The following is an 8,105-nucleotide window of genomic DNA, read 5'->3' as shown; positions in this document are numbered from 1 at the left end:
GCACAGTCATGTAAATACACAAATGTCATTGGTCTTCTAACGAAGTGCCGTATGCACCATTGGATGCGGATAATGTAATGATGACTAGATAATCATCCGATAGTTGCAACTTAATAGTGTAGGAAGTAAAGATACGACCGATAAACCATTCAATCGGAAACTTTCCACTCGGCACGTTGCAATCCTGGACTTTTTGCGAAAGATTTGAGCTGGCATAAAGCTATTTGTTATATAAAGCAGAGAGAATTGCACTCAAGAAATGAGTGGTCCGGAAAAACATACTTTTCTATTTTCTTAGAGAAAGCTATACTTTTATCTATCTTTTTTCTGCGGGACGAATTATAAAATATTATATAAATCAATACTTAAGTAACCAATGTGATGTTATTTTATTTATTAAGTTGCAAACAGTACACACAATTTTAGACGGGTTTTATTCTCGTGAGTAGTGTCGCACACTCTGGACCAGGAGGTCCAATGTTCGAATCCCGCTTTACCACAACTTGTATTCTAACACGGGTTTTCAAAACTAAAAGAAAATGGATACAAAATTAAAATATTTGGGTTAATCATAAATGAATGTTAACTAAAGTATACATTATTATCTACTTGCTGGGGCGTGCGGTGGAGTTTCTGATTACGGGTGTAATTGGTACATAATAATATACACTGCCCTTAAGAAATTAAAGGCAAACTAAATACTATGTACATATGATCAGAAATAATAATTTTATATATATATAGTAATAAATTGTAATAACAAATTAACCAACTTTACTAGATACTACCTACTACAAATACCTGTAAAGTATTTTGTGCATTTGTTAAAATGCAGTGAACCAAAAATGATACGACTTACCTACGAAAAAGAATTTATCATTATTTGAACGCGAAAAAAATTTTCAAAAATAGATTGTAAACTTTTTTCTTACAGCAAATTAACATTATTATTAATGTACTGTTTTAATTAAATTCTTCATTAATGAATGCTAATTTATTTATCAAAAGTATAAAAATTCGCAGAAAATATCGTCATAATATCCTTATGTAAGGTGATCAGTCTTACACTTCAGGTGCCAGTCCAGAAACAATAAAACATTACAGTGTAAACCACCATTTAAATTAATATTTCACGTACACTCTCAGGAATCGAACCGATGACCTCAAGAATAGTAGGCGGATTCGCCAACCACCGCACTACAAGGGGGACTTATCTCTACTTGATTTCCCTTTTCAGGATTTTTAGAAGAGTGTAGCCATCGAATCAAAAATACTCATCCAAGATTTCGTTTCTATTTCATAAAAAAAAAATATTTTTCATCCGCCTGGACACAGTAAAAGAAAAATATATCACGGTAAATAAATCTGATATCTAACTTCGGTTCTTTTAAAGAATTGCTCAACTCGATGAACGCTTTAAAATAAATTTTTGAGAAGGGAATATGAACGTCTACGCATTTACAGGGCTTATGGCCTGTCATTGGTTAGTTTAAGCGGCCACTTTACACCCTCCGTAACATTCACCATTCTGCCTATGTTCAATATATAAGATCTAAATAACATTCTAGGGAGAAAATCCAGCCTTTCTACAAACATTTGGACATACTCATTCTCAAAGATCTCATAGTTCCTTTTTTTAGTATTCGGTACATTAAGTCAGTTCGATCCGATTGCCTCACACACTATTTCTTGTCCTTGATTTTTAGACTGAAGCACATGGAAGCAGCTTAAATGCGATAATACAAGTATGCCGTAACGTGAATTGGCATAATAGCCCAGACGTTGCGTCGTGTAGTTTTGCCTAAAAATAATTCAAGGAGTTCTAATAACTAGCGTGCTAGATAGAGCTGGAAGTTTTTTTTTATTTATTTTTTTTGTTTTTTTTTGTTTTTTTACAATAAACATAATAAAACAGTATTAAAAAAATAAAGCATAATTACATATCAATGAAATACATTTTAATAGAAAAATAGTAAACAAAAATCCCACAAAGGCATGGCCTGTTCGTGGGTATACAAGAAAATGTTAATGAATTTTCGCTCCTATAGTAAATAATGGACAGTTATAATATTTTAGTATAACATAAGAAAGAAAAAATAAAATATTCTATAAAAGATAATATGGTTTTTTTATAGTAATTAAAAAGAAAATAAAAAATATTTTTAAAAAACACATAAATATTCCTTATTGTGAAGTCGCTGATAACATACGAGTATCCTGTTCGCGACCTTGAATTTTTAGAAGAAGTTTTTAAAAAAATACAAAATAAAAAAACGTAAATTTGCAAAATATGCTTAAAAATCCACCGAAAAACACCGGTAGCGAGCGAGCGATATCGAGGTCCACAGCGCGGTGCCTAGCGCGAATTTGTTGATCTATATTATAAATTATAAGTTTTAGCAAAAAGTTGGGTAAGAATGAATTGTAGCTTAAATAGTGCTCTATATTTTTGAGGACAACAATATTTGTCTGGGATAAGCCAAAATCAAGATATGCTCAAAAAAACAAAATTTCGAGTATATTTTGCATTTTTCAAAAACTTCCACTAAGGATTCAAGATCGCAAACACAACATGTTATTAGCAACTAACAGCTCTATCTAACGAATATTTATTAACATTCTTAGAATTATTTCCAGCTAGAGTGCAATTTACCGACCTGACGTCTGGGCCATAATATAAATTCGAACACTGTGCCCAGTACCGGCCGTGAAAACTGAAAACATGTTCCCAATATCCACTGAACGATTGCACCTGATAATGTACGAGTATAATATAGTGAATGCAGAATAATGTAACGCGCTCTATTAATCTAATTGACGCGGGACTTTTGACTCGAGTAAGAATAATATATTATCGTACCTAATATTGAAAATAATCTATCGTTTCTTATAAGTTATACATTAATCGCTTATTACAAACAATAGGTAATGACTGATGATAATAAACCTTAAACCGCTGTGTGAAAAATATTTATAAATGTATTGCATACACAAACATATTTATTACCAGAGAATCTATAATACAACACAATAGCATTTTAATATGAATATGGAGTGTCCTCAGGTTAGGTGAATCTTAATCTAACATAACTTAGTTCTAAGATGAGTTTATTGTTTTTTTTTTGTTTTACTTTAAACATTTTTAAAAATAGTCAAATGATTCATTTGGTAAGAATCCGTTTGTTAAAACCTTAAAGTATCTGAATATTATCAGTATTTATAATTCAAATAGTTCGTATTTCTTATAGGTAATAATTACATTTCAATAAAAACATACACATATAAAATATTGATATTTTTGATAAAACTTCATAGTTAATTTTTTTTTTTAAATATACAATAAAATAACTTTTTTTTTATCATTAAGTATTCTTCAAAATTGATTAAATTTCTTAATTTATGTTTTTTTTTCTTTTTTTTTTTATTGATTTTATTTAATAGTACAAAATGTTTATCTTATCAATGTATTTATATGTATAGTCATATTAGTTACCTAAGTAGTAGTATTAAGTAATAATACATGTAATTTAAAAAAGAAAAATCTTCGTTTAGTGTTATTCAAAATTATTTTTTTAAATTGTTTTTTTTTATTAATATGTGCTGCTTTCTTACTTTTTTTTTCTCTTTTTTTAACAGATTCAAAATATTTCTATCACCAAATATGAAATTTTTCAAGTATTTTTATAACTAGTAATATTGTTTTTAAACCGTGTATCTTTTTTTTTTGGACCCCTTAATTTGTAAATAACTGTTTAGCAATAATTTGTTTTAAATACTATATTTGACTTATTTCACTTACATGTATGTATTTTATTATATGCAACTTATATGTAAAAGGCACTAAGTGCCGTTTATTTCAATAAAATTAAATAAAATAATAAAAATAAGAAATTTTTTTCATATTTTTATCAAAAATACATTTAAAGACAAAAACTCACAATTTGGCGTTGGATATACAGTTTTATTATTTAAATTTTTTTTATGTATATTTTTTTTTATTTAAGAAGAATACATACAGGAACAGAAAATATAAAAGGAAAAATAATGAAACCCACTAAACCGCGAAACCGGCTTGTTTAAACCTTAGAACGGCATTCATTGGCCGAGGGATCCCGCAGTACTAATATGAAATTTAATGTTTCCTATAATAAAAACTTATTAAGCACATTTCTTAGATTTTCATTGAGGCAGCATTATTTTGAAGACTATTTTTTCATAATTATCACACATCAGAACAAAAATCACGTAGGTATATGAGTACATAAGATAGCTATATTTTAAACAAGTATCTTTGATTTCAGAACACAGAATAAGAAGAATCATGAACACCTTAGCTATTTTTGAGCGTGTGCCGCCAACATTGATTATGATAAAATTATAAACAACCGGATTCCCCAAGAAGTGCGTGAAAACTTTTATTACATTTTATCGCCCAAGAACGAAATATTTTTATAGGAAAATTATGTAATATTATATAACTCACCGCTTTTATTGTCCATCAGATCATGATATCCATCATAAAGTCCTGTGATAATTTGTGCCATTTTGATTCAGATTTGCTTTCTGAAAATAATACAGTTAAAATAATTAGAAACCCACAAAAAAAAACATTAATACAGACATAAATCGAAGGTTAACGCGATGATTATCATTGTAGCGATTTTCAGATTACATGATATACAGTTGAACTTGGTTTTAACGATCGCGGAAATAGCGAGATCTCGGATATAACGAGGAAACATTAGTTGACAATTTGGTTAGTGGCTTTCTCTGTACATTTATTCACTTTTATAACGAGCTTCTTCTCGGACATACAATTACATTCGTGGCTAATTTATGGATAAATTTTAATGATTCTAGTTTAAAGAGTTCAGTTATATTTAATTGCTTAGTTTGTTCAAAAAGTTCTCAAGTTGCAGTTAGGTAGAGAACGTCATGGACTAACTTTAATATTATATTTTGTTGTCTTTGTGGTCTGTTATAAGATGCACAAGATACACATGATTCAAAAACTTTGTCGATAATATTATCAAATTGAGACTAAATTTCCATGATAGAATTTTACTATCCCCAAGTCAGTAAGTTCGACCCAGTTTGTTTTATAATTACCTTTGGAAATAAAAAGAAATAATGGTCTCCGAGTTTTGTGTTTAGCCCAGGGAAAACACGTGTTCTGTTAATATAAATTAAGGTCTAAGGGCAGAAATACTTCAAGCGCTATAAAGTAATACTCGGCATAGGTGAGGTTGAAAATTAGAAGACCGTAATAATCGATCTAGGGATATTATTTGTTTAAAAATGTAAAAGGAGAATAACACGTGTTCTCGCTAAATCGTTAATTTTATTGTAAGGCTTTCACGCTCGATTTATTACATACTAAAAAAGTTGTTTATTTACACACGAACAACAGTAGCTTTATTTAAGAATTCCAAAACAATTACGATATAAGGAATGTTTTTGAACATTACACAAATGTCTTTACGCACTTGAAACAGTGAAAAATTAATAAAAAGAGAACTTCACTAAAATCAACAGATGAAAGACCATTAAAACCAACCATTAAAACCAGCCATTGACAGATTATCCCTGTAAATGCTAGACTTTCTCAAAAATATTATTCATTTCTGTTGTAATACTTATGAGAAATAGTTAGCATAATTTATTTAGAAGAAATATTAAGTTTTTTTTTATAAAAGTGAACGTACGTACTAAAAATAAAAGTCTAAAGAATTTAATATGGATGAGTGTATTATACAATAGCATGGTCCGATGAAAGTTATGCAACAATCTCTAGGAATCAATCAAAGAAATCTCGAGTAAGGAAAATGATGAAATGATGAAATGAATACTTTAGAGTAAAATCATTTCTGCTGATCATTTCCCGAGAAGAAGTGTTGAAATGTAGAGCAATTGGATTAAACAGCGATGAACGGAATTTCTCGTACTTACAATTTCTGTGACTCACTAGCAATCATTCTCAAAAAACGGATGTATATATTCCCACTGATGAAATCTACATGAAGTATATAATTTAAGATACGATTTGTAAGAGGAATGATTTTTTTTGTAAAATAATTTGATAAAAAAATAGACACATTGATAAAAATATTTTTTTTAAAAACATTCAATTTTATTTTGGATAAATATTTATTGCACAGACAAGAGAGAATTTCTTTTTCTGATTATGACCGTTATTTTTGTCAAATATTAAAACAAACGTATTATATTGATTGTGAAAAATAACGCTGCATTGCATTCGATTTAAAAAAAATAATTATTTTTTTATCTACGTTTTACCATAGGTAAATAATGGTTGTACTAGCAATTAATGACCCCGTAAATTAAATATAATAAAATCATTTAAAATCTGACAGCAGCAATATCTTCCACAATGACCAAAGCGCCATGGTTATGCTTTATCGTAAATTTATAAATTAAACGTGTAATTTTCGTGAGAACAGTTAAAACTATAAAAATATGAATAAAAATGACTACTCATAGGTTAATCACGACCAGCGTTGTCAACCCTACAGATTTCGGGATAAATCTACGAAATTCAATTGAAATTCTACCGGTTTTTTTCTAAAATTTCCTTGTTTTTCCAAATAAAATAAAATTCAAATATAGAAATGGTTTTATTTTTAAACATTTCAATCATTACTTTTTTGACACAATAGCAGGCATTTCCTTCTCCTCCGTTCAGGGCATTTGAATCTACCGATTTTCGTTTGATGGAGGTTGGCAACGCTGACCACGACATTAATTAAGTATTTAAGTGAAAAAATCAAACAAATATATATATCTTTTTTTTAAAGAAATATTTGCGTTCCTATGCCCAAATATATAATTTTGAGGGCCATTTCCAACGAGTTGTAAATAACTCGCTATTAGAAAATGGGAATGAAGTTGGGGTAGAGTGGGATTTGAACCACGGACCTTCGAGCCGTGAGTCCGAGACAATAGCCACGGGAACACAGCCCGATTCACTAGCCACGGAAACACAAACCGATTCATGTTCGATTAAAAAAAAAAAAAAAAAATATTTACAAAATAGTCTTAAATTAAAGTCCTGCTGAGTTGCATACATACAACTCGTCAGCAGGTTCTTATAAATTGCTTCGATTATTCATACTTAACTTACATTAATAATAATTTTACTTAAAAAATATAACATATTGTATACCTATTACATTATCAAAAATTAAAAACTATCACTAATAAAAAAATCTAAATTCTATTAACTATAATTTGAGCAAACGTCTCACTCCTGTATTTAACTCAGTATTTTTAGTATTGTTAGGTAACGTGTAAAATATTTTAGGTATACTGTATTGCAGTGTCCTTTTGCCATATTTATTGCAATATCTAGGAACAGCTAGCCCTTCCATACTAGTAAACCTAGTGTTGTAATCATGTACCAACTTGTATTTATACTCGGAATGCGACGCATGCTGACAAATTAATTTGTACCAAAGTAGAGCCCTAACAGATAATTTATTTACAGATTTATACATCAATGATATTGAAATATTGTGTCTCTGGCGGTAAACATCTATATGTAGTAGCAATTTGATCATAGAATTTTACAAAGTTTGAATAAAATTAATATTAGTTTCACTTGATAACCCCCAGGAAGTTATAGCGTATCGTATAATTGATTCGGAGAAAGATAAATAAATTATTCGTAAAGTATTAACAGGGACAAAATATTTTAATATATACATTCTATTACTTATTACTAGTTAATATGTTTAATACTGAAAAACAAACAATACTTTATAACGGACTAAGATATGCGGCGTAGTGCGGTTTGCAGAATAGGTGTTTGAATATTTTTAATTATTTTTATTAACACAGTTACATAAAATAATACATGTTTTTTTTCTATTACAATCTACTTTAACATATTTAGTTAATCTTAGTTACTTTTCAAAAAAGAGACATGCTCTTGTGCAATAGTTTTTCGGAAACTCTCTCGCAGATGCCTCTTCGAATACCATAAAAGGTCAACTGCACGTCGGACTGACTGTGCCTAGCTAAAATCGACAAAATCAAAGTATTACTCGTATTCCCGATTACCGTACTACAAAATTTGTAGAATTCGT

Source organism: Micrasema longulum, unplaced genomic scaffold (genome assembly GCF_059751315.1).
Source record: "Micrasema longulum isolate JH-2025_06_02 unplaced genomic scaffold, ASM5975131v1 h1tg000307l, whole genome shotgun sequence".
In the NCBI taxonomy this organism is placed as follows: domain Eukaryota; kingdom Metazoa; phylum Arthropoda; class Insecta; order Trichoptera; family Brachycentridae; genus Micrasema; species Micrasema longulum.
This window is presented reverse-complemented; position numbering follows the sequence as displayed.